The sequence below is a fragment of the Zeus faber genome, assembly GCF_960531495.2.
Source record: "Zeus faber genome assembly, chromosome: 15".
NCBI classification, from domain to species: Eukaryota; Metazoa; Chordata; class Actinopteri; order Zeiformes; family Zeidae; genus Zeus; species Zeus faber.
The window spans coordinates 31,446,650-31,462,926 of record NC_137194.1 but is presented as its reverse complement, the minus strand read 5'-3'; positions in this window follow the sequence as shown (position 1 = coordinate 31,462,926).

Here is a 16,277-nt window from a genome sequence, read left to right as displayed (position 1 = left end):
ACTTTCAATCTTTCTTTCAATCTTTCTTTCAATCTTTCTTTCATTCTTTCTTTCAGTCTTTCAATCTTTCATTCAAACTTTCAATCTTTCTTTCAATCTTTCAATCTTTCAATCTTTCTTTCAATCTTTCTTTCAATCTTTCAGTCTTTCTTTCATTCTTTCATTCATTCTTTCAGTCTTTCAATCTTTCAATTTTTCCTTCATTCTTTCTTTCAATCTTTATAACTTTCAATCTTTCTTTCATTCTTTTAATCTTTCAATCTCTCTTTCTTTCAATCTTTCAATTTTTCTTTCATTCTTTCTTTCAATCGTTCTTTCATTCTTTCTTTCAATCTTTCAATCTTTCCTAAATATTTCTTTCGATCTTTGATACTTTCAATCTTTCTTTCAAACATTCAATCTGTCTTTCAATCTTTCAATCTTTCAATCTTTCTTTCAATCTTTCTTTCATTCCTTCTTTCAATCTTTCTTTCATTCTATCTTTCAATCTTTCAATCTTTCTTTCATTCTTTCTTTCAATCTTTCTTTCTTTCAATCTTTCAATCTTTCTTTCAATATTTCTTTCAATATTTCTTTCAATCATTCTTTAAGTTTTTCATTTTTTCTTTCAATCTTTCAATCTTTCTTTCATTCATTCTTTCAGTCTTTCAATCTTTCAATTTTTCCTTCATTCTTTCTTTCAATCTTTATAACTTTCAATCTTTCTTTCAATCTTTTAATCTTTCAATCTCTCTTTCTTTAAATATTTCTTTCAATCTTTCAATTTTTTTTCTTTCTTTCATTCTTTCTTTCAATCGTTCTTTCATTCTTTATTTCAATCTTTCAATCTTTCTTTAAATATTTATTTCGATCTTTAATACTTTCAATCTTTCTTTCAAACATTCAATCTTTCTTTCAATCTTTCAATCTTTCTTTCAATCTTTCAATCTTTCAATCTTTCTTTCAATCTTTCTTTCAATCTTTCAATCTTTCTTTCAATCTTTCTTTCAATCATTCAATCTTTCTTTCATTCTTTCTTTCAATCGTTCTTTCATTCTTTATTTCAATCTTTCAATCTTTCTTTAAATATTTATTTTGATCTTTAATACTTTCAATCTTTCTTTCAAACATTCAATCTTTCTTTCAATCTTTCAATCTTTCAATCTTTCTTTCAATCTTTCAATCTTTCAATCTTTCTTTCAATCTTTCTTTCAATCTTTCAATCTTTCTTTCAATCTTTCTTTCAATCTTTCAATCTTTCTTTCATTCTTTCTTTCAAACGTGATCTTTAATACTTTCAATCTTTCTTTCAAACATTCAATCTTTCTTTCAATCTTTCAATCTTTCAATCTTTCTTTCAATCTTTCAATCTTTCTTTCATTCTTTCTTTCAATCTTTCTTTCATTCTTTCTTTCATTCTTTCAATCTTTCTTTCATTCTTTCTTTCAATCTTTCTTACTTTCAATTTTTCTATCTTTCAATATTTCTTCCAATCGTCCAATCTTTCTTTCATTATTTCTTTCAATCTTTCTTTTGTTGTTTCTTTCAATCTTTCTTTCGTTCAATCTTTCTTTCCATCTTTCTTTCAATCTTTCTTTCATTCTTTCTTTCAATCTTTCTTTTTTCAATCTTTCTTGCAATCTTTCTTTCAATCTTTCTGTCGGTCAATCTTTCTTTCAGTCTTTCTTTCAATCATTCAATCTTTCTATCTTTCTTTCTTTCAATCTTTCTTTCAATCTTTCTTTCATTCTTTATTTCAATCTTTGTTTCATTCTTTCTTTCAATCTTTCTGTCTTTCAATCTTTCATTCAATCTTTCTTTCATTCCTTCTTTCAATCGTTCTTACTTTCAATCTTTCTTTCTTTCAATATTTCTTTCAATCTTTCAATCTTTCTTTCATTCTTTCATTCTTTCTTACAATCTTTCTTTCAATCTTTCTTTCAATCTTTTAATCTTTTAATCTCTCTTTCTTTCAATATTTCTTTCAATCTTTCAATTTTTATTTCATTCTTTCATTCTTTCATTCAATCATTCTTTTATTCTTTCTTTCAATCTTTCAATCTTTCTTTAAATATTTCTTTCAATCTTTAATACTTTCAATCTTTCTTTCAAACATTCAATCTTTCTTTCAATCTTTCAATCTTTCAATCTTTCTTTCATTCTTTCTTTCAGTCTTTCAATCTTTTTTTCAATCTTTCTTTCATTCTTTCTTTCAATCTTTCTGTCTGTCAATCTTTCTTTGAGTCTTTTTTTCAATCATTCAATCTTTCTTTCCATCCTTCTTTCAATCTTTATTTTATTCTTTCTTTTAATCTTTCTTTTTTTCAATCTTTCTTTCAATCTTTCTTTCAATATTTCTTTCTTTTTTCAATCTTTCTTTCAATCTTTCTATAAATTTTTCTTTCTTTCAATCTTTCAATCTTTCAATCTTTTTTTCAATCTTTCTTTCATTCTTTCTTTCAATCTTTCTGTCTGTCAATCTTTCTTTCAGTCTTTCTTTCAATCATTCAATCTTTCTTTCAATCTTTCTTTTATTCCTTCTTTTAATCTTTCTTTCTTTCAATCTTTCTTTCAATCTTTCTTTCAATATTTCTTTCTTTTTTCAATCTTTCTTTCAATCTTTCTATAAATTTTTCTTTCTTTCAATCTTTGTTTTTTTCAATCTTTCTTTCATTCTTTTTTTTCATTCTTACTTTTAGTCTTTCAATCTTTCTTTCATTCTGTCCTTCAATCTTTCAATCTTTCTTTCAATATTTCTTTCTTTTTTCAATCTTTCTTGCAATCTTTCTATAAATTTTTCTTTCTTTCAATCTTTGTTTTTTTCAATCCTTCTTTCATTCTTTTTTTTCATTCTTACTTTTAGTCTTTCAATCTTTCTTTAAATCTTTCATTCTTTAAATCTTTCATTCTTTCATTCTTTCTTTCAATCGTTCTTTCATTTTTTATTTCAATCTTTCAATCTTTCTTTAAATATTTATTTCGATCTTTAATACTTTCAATCATTCTTTCAAACATTCAATCTTTCTTTCAATCTTTCAATCTCTCAATCTTTCTTTCAATCTTTCTTTCAATCTTTCAATCTTTCTTTCATTCTTTCTTTCAATCTTTCTTTCATTCCTTCTTTCAATCTTTCTTTCATTCTTTCTTTCAATCTATCAATCTTTCTTTCATTCTTACTTTCAATCTTTCTTTCTTTCAATCTTTCAATCTTTCTTTCAATATTTCTTTTAATCTTTCTTTAAGTTTTTCATTTTTTCTTTCAATCTTTCAATCTTTCTTTCATTCATTCTTTCAGTCTTTCAATCTTTCAATTTTTCCATCATTCTTTCTTTCAATCTTTATAACTTTCAATCTCTCTTTCTTTCAATATTTCTTTCAATCTTTCAATTTTTCTTTCATTCTTTCATTCTTTCTTTCAATCATTCTTTTATTCTTTCTTTCAATATTTCAATCTTTCTTTCAATATTTCTTTCAATCTCTAATACTTTCAATCTTTCTTTCAAACATTCAATCTTTCTTTCAATCTTTCAATCATTCAATCTTTCTTTCATTCTTTCTTTCAGTCTTTCAATCTTTTTTTCAATCTTTCTTTCATTCTTTCTTTCAATCTTTCTGTCTGTCAATCTTTCTTTCAGTCTTTCTTTCAATCATTCAATATTTCAATCTTTCTTTCCATCCTTCTTTCAATCTTTCTTTTATTCTTTCTTTTAATCTTTCTTTCTTTCAATCTTTCTTTCAATCTTTCTTTCTTTCTTTCATTCTGTCTTTCAATCTTTCAATCTTTCTTTCCATCCTTCTTTTAATCTTTCTATTATTCTTTCTTTCAATCTTTCTTTTTTCAATCTTTCTTTCAATCTTTCAATCTTTCTTTCATTCTTTCTTTCAGTCTTTCAATGTTTCTTTAAATCTTTCTTTCAATCTTTCTTTCAAACATTCAATCTTTCTTTCAATCTTCCTTTCTTTCAATATTTCTTTCAATCTTTCAAACTTTCTTCATTCTTTCTTTCAATCTTTCAATCTTTCAATATTTCTTTCATTCTTTCTTTCATTCTTTTCTCAATCTTTCTTTCAATCTTAATATAAATCTTTCTAACTTTTTTCAATCTTTCTATAAATCTTTCTTTCTTTCAATCTTTCAATCTTTCTTTCATTCTGTCAATCAATCTTTCAATCTTTCTTTCCATCCTTCTTTCAATCTTTCTATTATTCTTTCTTTCAATCTTTCTTTCTTTTTTCAATCTTTCTTCCAATCTTTCTTACTTTCAATCTTTCTTTCTTTCAATCTTTCTTTCAATCTGCCATTCATTCTTTCTTTCAGTCTTTCAATCTTTCTTTAAATCTTTCTTTTAATCTTTCTTTCAAACATTCAATCTTTATTATAATCTTTCAATCTTTCAATCTTTCTTTCAATCTTTCTATCATTCTTTCTTTCAATCTTTCTTTCTTTCAATCTTTCTTTATTTCAATATTTCTTCCAATCGTTTAATCTTTCTTTCATTCTTTCTTTCAGTCTTTCTTTGGTTCTTTCTTTCAATATTTCTTTCTTTCAATCTTTCTTTCCATATTTCTTTCAATCTTTCTTTTTTCTTTCTTTCAATCTTTCTTTCCATCTTTCTTTCAATCTTTCTTTTATTCTTTCTTTCAATCTTTCTTGCAAACTTTCTTTCATTTGTTTAATCTTTCAATCTTTCTTTCAATCTTTCTTTCAGTCTTTCAATCTTTCTTTCATTATTTATTTCAATCTTTCTGTCTGTCAATCTTTCTTTCATTCTTTCTTTCAATCATTCAATCTTTCAATCTTCTTTCAATCTTTCTTTCAATCTTTCTTTCAAGCTTTCTTTCAATCTTACTTTCATTCTTTCTTTCAATCTTTCTTTCAATATTTCTTTCAATCTTTCTTTCTTTTTTCAATCTTTCTTTCAATCTTTCTTTAAATCTTTCTTTCTTTCAATCTTTGTTTTTTTTAATCTTTCTTTCATTCTTTTTTTTCATTCTTACTTTTAGTCTTTCAATCTTTCTTTAAATCTTTCATTCTTTAAAGCTTTCGATCTTTCAATCTTTCTTTCAATCTTTCAATCTTTCCTTAAATCTTTCTTTCAATCTTTCTTTCAATCTTTCTTTCTTCTTTCTTTCAATCTTTCAATAGTTCTATCAATCTCTCTAACTTTCAATCTTCCTTTCTTTCAATATTTCTTTCAATCTTTCTTTCATTCTTTCAATCTTTCTTTCAATCTTTATTTCAATCTTTCTATAAATCTTTCTTTCTTTCAATCTTTGTTTTTTTCAATCTTTCTTTCATTCTTCTTTTTCATTCTTACTTTTAGTCTTTCAATCTTTCTTTCATTCTTTCTTTCAATATTTCAATCTTTCAATCTTTCGTTCATTCTGTCCTTCAATCTTTTAATCTTTCTTTCCATCCTTCTTTCAATCTTTCTTTTATTCTTTCTTTCAATCTTTCTTTCTTTCAATCTTTCTTTCTTTTTTCAATCTTTCTTTCAATCTTTCTATAAATCTTTCTTTCTTTCAATCTTTGTTTTTTTCAATCTTTCTTTCATTATTTTTTTTCATTCTTACTTTTAGTCTTTCAATCTTTCTTTAAATCTTTCGATCTTTCAATCTTTCTTTCAATGTTTCTTTCAATCTTTCAATCTTTCTTTAATTTTCTTTCATTCTTTCTTTCAGTCTTTCAATCATTCTTTCAATCTTTCTTTCAATCTTTCTTTCAATCTTTCAATCTTTCAATTTTTCTTTCATTCTTTCTTTCAATCTTTATTACTTTCAATCTTTCTTTCAATCTTCCTTACTTTCAATCTCTCTTTCTTTCAATCTTTCTTTCTTTCAATCTTTCATTCAATATTAATTTCAATCTTTCTTTCATTCTTTCATTTTTTCTTTCAATCTTTCCTTTATTCATTCTTTCAGTCTTTCAATCTTTCTTTAAATCTTTCTTTCAATCTTTCTTTCAATATTTCTTTCTTTTTTCTATCTTTCTTTCTATGTTTCTATAAATCTTTATTTCTTTCAGTCTTTATTTGTTTTTTTCAATCTTTCTTTCATTCTTTTTTTCATTCTTACTTTTAGTCTTTCAATCTTTCTTTGAATGTTTCTTTCTGTGAATCTTTCGATCTTTCAATCTTTCTTTGTTTTTTTTGAATCGTACTTTCAATCTTTCTTTTTTCAATCTTTCTTTCAATCTTTCAATCTTTCTTTAATTCTTAAAATCTTTCTTTCAATCTTTCTTTCAAGCTTTCAATCTTTCTTTCAATTTTTCTTAAAATCTTTCTTTCAATCGTTCCTACTTTCAATCTTTCTTTCTTTCAATATTTCTTTCAATCTTTCTTTCATTCTTTCTTACAATATTTCATTCATTCTTTCTTTCAATCTTTCTTTCTTTCAATCTTTCAATATTTCTTTCAATCTTTCTTTAATTCTTTCATTCATTCTTTCAAACTTTAAATCATTCTTTCATTCTTTCTTTCAGTCTTTCAATCATTCTTTAAATCTTTCTTTCAATCTTTCGTTCAAACATTCAATCTTTCTTTCAATCTTTCAATCTTTCTTTCATTCTTTCTTTCAATCTTTCAATCTTTCTTTCATTCTATCTTTCAATCTTTCAATCTTTCTTTCAATATTTCTTTCAATCTTTCTTTCAAACATTCAATCTTTCTTTCAATCTTTCAATCTTTCTTTCATTCTTTCTTTCAATCTTTCAACCTTTCTTTCATTCTGTCCTTCAATCTTTCAATCTTTCTTTCCATCCTTCTTTCAATCTTTCTTTTATTCTTTCTTTCAATCTTTCTTTCTTTCAATCCTTCTTTCAATATTTCTTTCAATCTTTCTTTCTTTTTTCAATCTTTCTATAAATCTTTCTTTCTTTCAATCTTTGTTTTTTTCAATCTTTCTTTCATTCTTTTTTTTCATTCTTACTTTTAGTCTTTCAATCTTTCTTTAAATCTTTCATTCTTTAAAGCTTTCGATCTTTCAATCTTTCTTTCAATCTTTCAATCTTTCTTTAATTCTTTCTTTCATTCTTTCATTCAGTCTTTCAATCTTTCTTTAAATCTTTCTTTCAATCTTTCTGACAAACTTTCAATCTTTCTTTAAATCTAACTTTCTTCTTTCTTTCAATCTTTCAATCGTTCTATCAATCTTTCTAACTTTCAATCTTCCTTTCTTTCAATATTTCTTTCAATCTTTCAATCTTTCTTTCATTCTTTCATTCTTTCTTTCAATCTTTATTTCAATCTTTCAATAAATCTTTCTTTCTTTCAATCTTTGTTTTTTTCAATCTCTCTTTCATTCTTCTTTTTCATTCTTACTTTTAGTCTTTCAATCTTTCTTTCATTCTTTCTTTCAATATTTCAATCTTTCAATCTTTCTTTCATTCTGTCCTTCAATCTTTCAATCTTTCTTTCTGTCCTTCTTTCAATCTTTCTTTTATTCTTTCTTTCAATCTTTCTTTCTTTCAATCTTTCTTTCAATATTTCTTTCAATCTTTCTTTCTTTTTTCAATCTTTCTTTCAATCTTTCTATAAATCTTTCTTTCTTTCAATCTTTGTTTTTTTCAATCTTTCTTTCATTCTTTTTTTTCATTCTTCCTTTTAGTCTTTAAATCTTTCATTCTTTAAAGCTTTCGATCTTTCAATATTTCTTTCAATCTTTCTTTCAATCTTTCAATCTTTCTTTCAATCTTTCTTTCAATCTTTCTTTCAATCTTTCTATAAATCTTTCTTTCTTTCAATCTTTGTTTTTTTCAATCTTTCTTTCATTCTTACTTTTAGTCTTTCAATCTTTCTTTAAATCTTTCATTCTTTAAATCTTTCAATCTTTCTTTCAATGTTTCTTTCAATCTTTCAATCTTTCAATCTTTCTTTCATTCTTTCTTTCAGTCTTTCAATCTTTCTTACAATCTTTCTTTCAATCTTTCGATCTTTCAATTTTTCTTTCATTCTTTCTTTCAATCTTTATTACTTTCAATCTTTCTTTCAAACTTCCTTACTTTCAATCTCTCTTTCTTTCAATATTTCTTTCAATCTTTCATCTTTCTTTCATTCGTTCATTCTTTCTTTTAATCGTTCTTTCATTCTTTCTTTCAATCTTTCATTCTTTCTTTCAATCTTTCAATCTTTCTTTCATTCTTTCTTTCATTCTTTCTTTCAGTCTTTCAACCTTTCTTAAAATCTTTCTTTCAAGCTTTCAATCTTTCTTTAAATCTTTCTTTCAATCGTTCTTACTTTCAATCTTTCTTTCTTTCAATATTTATTTCAATCATTCAATCTTTCTGTCATTCTTTCATTCAATCTTTCTTTCATTCTTTCTTTCAATCTTTCATTCTTTCAATCTTTATTTCATTCTTTCTTCGAATCTTTCTTTAATTCTTTCTTTATTTTAATATTTCTTTCAATCTTTCTTTCTTTCAACCTTTATTTCTTTCTGTCAATCTTTCTTTCAATCTTTCTTTTAATCTCTCTTTCTGTCAGTATTTCTTTGAATCTTTATTTCATTCTTTCTTTCAATCCGTCTTTCTTTCAATTTTTCTTTCAATCTTTCTTTCAATCTTTCTTACTTTCTTTCATTCTTTCTTTCAATCTTTACTTCAATCTTTATTTCATTCTTTCTTTCAAACTTTCTGTCTTTTAATCTTACCTTCAATCTTTTTTATTTAAATCTTTCTTTCATTCTTTCTTTCAATCTTTCTTTCATTCCTTCTTTCAATCTTTCTTTCAAACTTTTCTTCAATCTTTCTTTCAATCTTTCTTTCAATCTTTCTTTCTTTCCTTCTTTCTTTCAATTTTTCTTTCATTCTTTCTTTCAGTCTTTCTTTCTTTCTTTCATTCTTTCAAACATTCATTCAATCTTTCTTTCAATCTTTCTTTCTTTCTTTCTTTCTTTCAATATTTCAAACTTTCTTTCATTCTTTCAATCAATAAAAGTCTCTCAAGTCAAAAATGTCGATCCATAGAAGTCAGGTTCAAGTAAAATATTGGGGGGGTCTGTCATGCAGGAAAATAAGTCATCAATTCACTTAACACTCACCCCAGTCTTATTGGTTACAAGCGGCTGTCAGAGGTTCTGGTGGTGGACAGGTATCCCTGCCTTGATGTTGTCCTTCTGAGGCCTCAATACCAGAGATATACATCTCATACAAACACATTAACAATAAATTTCTCCGAAACATTGCGCTAACAAACCCTGATCATTCAGAAACATCCAAATTCCACAAGTTCTCTCTTCACTATAAAAGTTGATCACAAAGTGTCAAAGACCCCATTAGAAAGACAGCCATGTCTTTGTTAATAGAAAATCCTACTCATCACAATTACCTGTGTTTGTTTTTTAGTGAATGATGTGTGCTTTGTTCAGGAATTATCATGATGTCGTCTCAGGTGCTACATGCGTTTCTGCAGCCTGGTCAGTTGCCCACTCTGTCTACAGGGGGTTTAACATAAAGCATGTCATTTGTAGGTATCCATGGAGGTTTTACAATTTTTCTTGGGGGTAATTTTACAATACAGTGGTACCTAAACTCATGAGTGTAATTCGTTCTATAAGAACGGTCGTATGTTAAAAAACTCTTATGTCGAAGCAATTTTTCCCATATACACTACGTTCATATTTTTCTATGATTTCCTTTTTAGTTTCAATGGGAATCATTGCCTTTTTCTTTTTCCCATCATCCGTCTTTTTGGACTCACCATGAAGGGTGAAAATAAACAAAAAGCACATCACAAACACAGTAAATATGAAAAAAAATTCACCCATCCAAGAGCACAGCTTTGGTCATAGAGAACCACCACCAACCCCCCTCTTTGGAATTTTTTTTATCATGTTTTGGTCTATAAACAACTGATAACTACTCCAAGAGGGAGAGAATTAAGGCCGTTGAGACAATTAAACATAGAACCTGACAACATTTACCAAAAAAATAAACATTGGACGATAACATGTAATGAAAAACAGTTGATTAGGTCCAGGAAAACTGGAATGACAAATGGTCCCCTGGCCTCTTCCTGTCATAGTTATGGCCGTAAATGAGGGAGAAAAGGAGAGTAATGCAACCAGAAGGGTGCTGGGGTGCATTCAAGGCAGGTGTGGTGGTGTTTGCGCGTGTGTGTGTGTGTGTGTGTGTGATAGGACCGCCTGTCTGTGGATGTGTGTGTGTGTGTGTGTGTGTGCATGTGAAAGGTGTCCACCAGTGAGTATACATGACTTATCCCATTTAGTACTGGTGTAGAAGTTCGGTATTATGACGTGGCGCCTCCAAGCAGCAGAAAGGGCCCCGAAGCCCCCCGAGCTCCGCAGCCGCGTAGACACCATACGGCTGCAGGAAAGACCTAATCACCCTGCCCTGCGGCCACTGAAGACCCCCGGGCCCAGAGAAGCCGGAGGGCCGTGGAGCAACCCCCACTCCCGGCTAAGAGGAGCATAACCCCGTTCCAGGGAGCACGAGGAGACCCCGCACCCCAGGGCCGGACTCATACAACCCATCTCCACGTGCAGGCACAAGACACAGCTGCAGGAACAGAACGTGGGCGAGCCAACGGGACACCCACGCCCCGTGGAAGGGCGAGGCCCGCCCCACTGCAGCGACCAGACGCCCCAACCGGTGTGAGCATCGAGTGCCCATCCATGTAGCAGAGTGTGATCAGCGCGGGGCACCTTAATGTTAGCCCCCCCCGTCGATGCCAGTAGACGGCCAGTTTTACAGGCCCTCCACCACCCCCAACACCCGGGGCGCCCCTGAAGAGAAGCCGTGGAGCAGGAGCAAAGGCTGCTGACAACAGCAAGCAGCCATCCCAGGAGTCCCTGAAGGCACCGCGCGGGGCCCTCCGCAGCGCCGGCAGGTCGCAGCACACCTTAAGCAACCAGGCGCAAGCCACCAGGACACCAGCCCAGCCGGGAGGGGGGCTCACTCCTGCGGGTCGGTGTGGGGCCAACCATGCCCCCACACCGACCCGCCAGTGACTGGCCACCCCGGAAAACCCCAGTGCTGAATGTGTACTGTTGGCTATTGCAGTTAAAATTGCGGGGTTGGGGATGCGAGTCCTTCAGGCAAGTCGACCCTGAATCACTCACATCCCTCCTGCCCCGCAGACCCTGGTCTGGTGGAGTGTTGCTTGGAGTAGGATTGGTGTGCGAGTGTATGCATTCTAAGCTAATATGAGTGTGACTAACATTTCGGGACGGACGAGAAGCATGCTGGGGCAGGAGCGTGACAAGCAAGATGGCAGCTGCCTGCTGCATCCGCACCTATATAGCTTGCACCCCACCCATCTCGCAAGCCCTAGGCCTATTGTGTATGTGTGTGGTGTATGTGCTGGGTATTCCACGCCAAAAAATATCACAAAAACGTCAAAATATACAACCCAGAAAAATACAGCAAAAACGACATACTAAACTGTGTCGAAAAACGTCAAAATATACCATGCTGATAAATATCACAAAAACGTCAAAATATTCAACCCAGATAAAAATCCCAAATACGACATAATACACGATGTCGAAAAAGTCAAAATATACAACTCCAAAAAATATCCCAAAAAGACAGACTATACTATGTCGAAAAACGTCAAAATATACCATGTCGAAAAATATCACAAAAAGGTCAAAATATACAACCCAGATAAATATTCCAAAAACGACATACTATATATACTATGTCGAAAATCGTCAAAATATACCACGCCAAAAAATATCACAAAAACGTCAAAATATACAACCCAGATAAATATCCCAAATACGAAATACTATACTATGTCGAAAACGGTCAAAATATACAACGCCGAAAGTTATCACAAAAAAGTCAAAATCTTCAACCCAGATAAATATCACAAAAACAATTACTATACTAGGTAGAAAAAAGTCAAAATATACAACATCAAAATTTGTCCGAAAAACGTCAAAATATACAACCCAGATAAAAATCTCAGAAAAGGACATACTATACTATGTCGAAAAACGTCAAAATATACCACGGCCAAAAATGTCCCAAAAACGTCGAAATATACAACCCAGATAAATATTACAAAAACTACATACTAAACTATGTTGAAAAACGTCAAAATATACAACCCAGATAAATATACCAAAAGCGATATACTATACAATGTCGAAAAACGTCAAAATATACCACACAGAAAATTGTCAAAATATACAACCCGGGTAAATATCACAAAAACGACATAGTATACTACGTCGAAAAACGTCAAAATATACCACATCAAAAAATATCACAAAAACGTCAAAATATACCACCCAGATAAGTATTCCAAAAACGACATACTATATATACTATGTCGAAAAACGTCAAAATATACCACGGCGAAAAATATCACAAAAATGTCAAAATATACAACCCAGATAAAAAAGACATACTATACTAGGTCGAAAAAAGTCAATATATACCATGCCGAAGAATATCACAAAAACGTCAAAATATACAACCCGGGTAAATATCAAAAAAACGACATACTATACTACGTCGAAAAACGTCAAAATATACCACGTTGAAAAATATCACAAAAACGTCAAAATATACCACCCAGATATGTATTCCAAAAACGACATACTATATATACTATGTCGAAAAACGTCAAAATATACCACGGCGAAAAATATCACAAAAACGTCAAAATATACAACCGAGATAAATACCACAAAAACGACATACTATACCAGGTCGAAAAAATTCAAAATATACCACGCCGAAGAATATCACAAAAATGTCAAAATATACAACCCAGGTAAATATCACAAAAACGACATACTATATATACTATGTCGAAAAAAGTCAAAATATACAATGCCAAAAAATATCCCTAAAACGACACACTATACAATGTTGAAAAACATCAAAATATGCCACACCGAAAAATGTCAAAATACACAACCCAGGTAAATATCCCAAAAATGACATACTATATATACTAGGTCGAAAAACGTCAAAATATACCATGTTGAAAAATATCACGAAAACGTCAAAATATACAACCCAGATAAATATTCCAAAAACGACATAATACTATGTCGAAAAACATTAAAATATAAAACGCCGAAAAAGATCACAAAAACGTCAAAATATACTACCCAGATAAATATGCCAAAAACGACATACTATATTGTATGTCGAAAAACGTCAACATATACTACGCCGAAAAATATCCCAAAAACGACATTCTATAATATGTCGAAAAAGTCAAAAAATACAACACCAAAAAATATCCCAAAAACGACATAATACTATGTCGAATAACATCAAATTATACCACGTTGAAAAATATCATGAAAACGTCAAAATATACAACCCAGATAAATATTCCAAAATCGACATACTATACTATTTCAAAAAACGTTAAAATATACCACGCCGAAAGATATCACAAAAACGTCAAAATATACAACCCAGATAAATATCCCAAAAACGACATACTAAATATACTATGTCGAAAAAAGTCAAAATATGCAATGCCAAAAAATATCCCTAAAACGACACACTATACAACGTTGAAAACATCAAAATATGCCATGCCGAAAAATGTCAAAATATACAACCCAGGTAAAAATCCCAAAAATGACATACTATATATACTATATCGAAAGACGTCAAAATATACCAGGTTGAAAAATATCACGAAAACGTCAAAATATACAACCCAGATAAATATTCCAAAAACAACATAATACTATGTCGAAAAACATTAAAATATAAAACGCCGAAAAAGATCACAAAAATGTCAAAATATACTACCCAGATAAATATGCCAAAAAGACATACTATATTCTATGTTGAAAAACGTCAACATATACTACGCCGAAAAATATCCCAAAAACGACATAATACTATGTAGAAAAACGTCAAAATATACCACAGCCAAAAATGTCCCAAAAACGTCGAAATATACAACCCAGATAAATATTACAAAAACTACATACTAAACTATGTTGAAAAACGTCAAAATATACAACCCAGATAAATATACCAAAAATGATATACTATACAATGTCGAAAAAGGTTAAAATATACCACACTGAAAATTGTCAAAATATACAACCCGGGTAAATATGACAAAAACGACATACTATACTACGTCGAAAAACGTCAAAATATACCACGTCGAAAAATATCACAAAAACGTCAAAATATACCACCCAGATATGTATTCCAAAAACGACATACTATATATACTATGTCAAAAAAATTCAAAATATACAACGCCAAAAAATATCCCAAAAACAACAAGATATACTGTTGAAAGACGTCAAAATATACCACGCCGAAAAATATCACAAAAACAACATAATATACTGTCGAAAAATATCAAAATATACCACGCCGAAAAATATCACAAAAAAGTCAAAATATACAACCCAGAAAAATATCCCAAGACGACATAATACTATGTCGAAAAACGTCAAAATATACCACGTCGAAAAATTTCACGACAACATCAAAATATACAACCCAGATAAATATTCCAAAAACGACATACTATATATACTATGTCGAAAAACGTAAAAATATACCACGGCCAAAAATGTCCCAAAAACGTCGAAATATACAACCCAGATAAATATTACAAAAACTACATACTAAACTATGTCGAAAAACGTCAAAATATACAACCCAGATAAATATACCAAAAACGATATACTATACAATGTCGAAAAACGTCAAAATATACCACGGCCAAAAATGTCCCAAAAACGTCGAAATATACAACCCGGGTAAATATCACAAAAACAACATACTATACTATGTCGAAAAAAGTCAAAATATACCATGCCGAAGAATGTCACAAAAACGTCAAAATATACAACCCAGGTAAATATCACAAAAACGACATACTAAACTATGTCGAAAAACGTCAAAGTATAGAACGCCAAAATAAATCACAAAAACGTCAAAATATACAACCCAGATAAAAAACCCAAAAACGACATACTATATATACTATGTCGAAAAAAGTCAAAATATACAATGCCAAAAAATAACCCTAAAACGACACACTATACAATGTTGAAAAACATCAAAATATGCCACGCCGAAAAATGTCAAAATATACAACCCAGATAAATATTCCAAAATCGACATACTATACTATTTCAAAAAACGTTAAAATATACCACCCGAAAGATATCACAAAAACATCAAAATATACAACCCAGATAAATATCCCAAAAACGACATACTATATATACAATGTTGAAAAACATCAAAATATACAATGCCAAAAAATGTCAAAATATACAACCCAGGTAAATATCCCAAAAATGACATACCATATATACTATGTTGAAAAACGTCAAAATATACCACGTTGAAAAATATCACGAAAACGTCAAAATATACAACCCAGATAAATATTCCAAAAACGACATAATACTATGTCGAAATACATTAAAATATAAAACGCCGAAAAAGATCACAAAAACGTCAAAATATACTACCCAGATAAATATGCCAAAAACGACATACTATATTCTAGGTCGAAAAACGTCAACGTATACTACACCAAAAAATATCCCAAAAACGACATAAAACCATGTTGAATAAAGTTAAAATATACCACGCTGAAAGATATCACAAAAACGTCAAAATATACAACCCAGACAAATATCACAAAAACGACATACTATACTATGTCGAAAAAATTCAAAATATACAACGCCAAAAAATATCCCAAAAACAACATAATATACTGTCGAAAAACGTCAAAATATGCCACGTCGAAAAATATCACAAAAACAACATAATATACTGTCGAAAAACGTCAAAATATGCCACGCCGAAAAATATGACAAAAACGACATACTATACTACGTTGAAAAATGTCAAAATATACCACGCCAAAAAATATCACAAAAAAGTCAAAATATACAACCCAGAAAAATATCCCAAAAACGACATAATACTACGTTGAAAAATGTCAAAATATACCACGCCGAAAAATATCCCAAAAACGACAAAAAAACGACGATGTCAAAAAACGTCAAAATATACCACACCAAAAAATATCCCCAAAACTACATAATACTATGTTGAAAAACGTAAAAATATACAACGCTGAAAAATATCACAAATAGTTCAAAATGTACAATCCATATAAATATCCCAAAACCAACAGACTATATACTATGTCGAAAAACCTCAAAATATCCCACGCCGGAAAATATCCCAAAAACGACAAACTATACAATGGCGAAAAACGTCACAATATACCACGCCGAAAGATATCACAAAAACGTCAAAATATACAACCCAGATAAATATCCCAAAAAACGACATAATATACCATGTC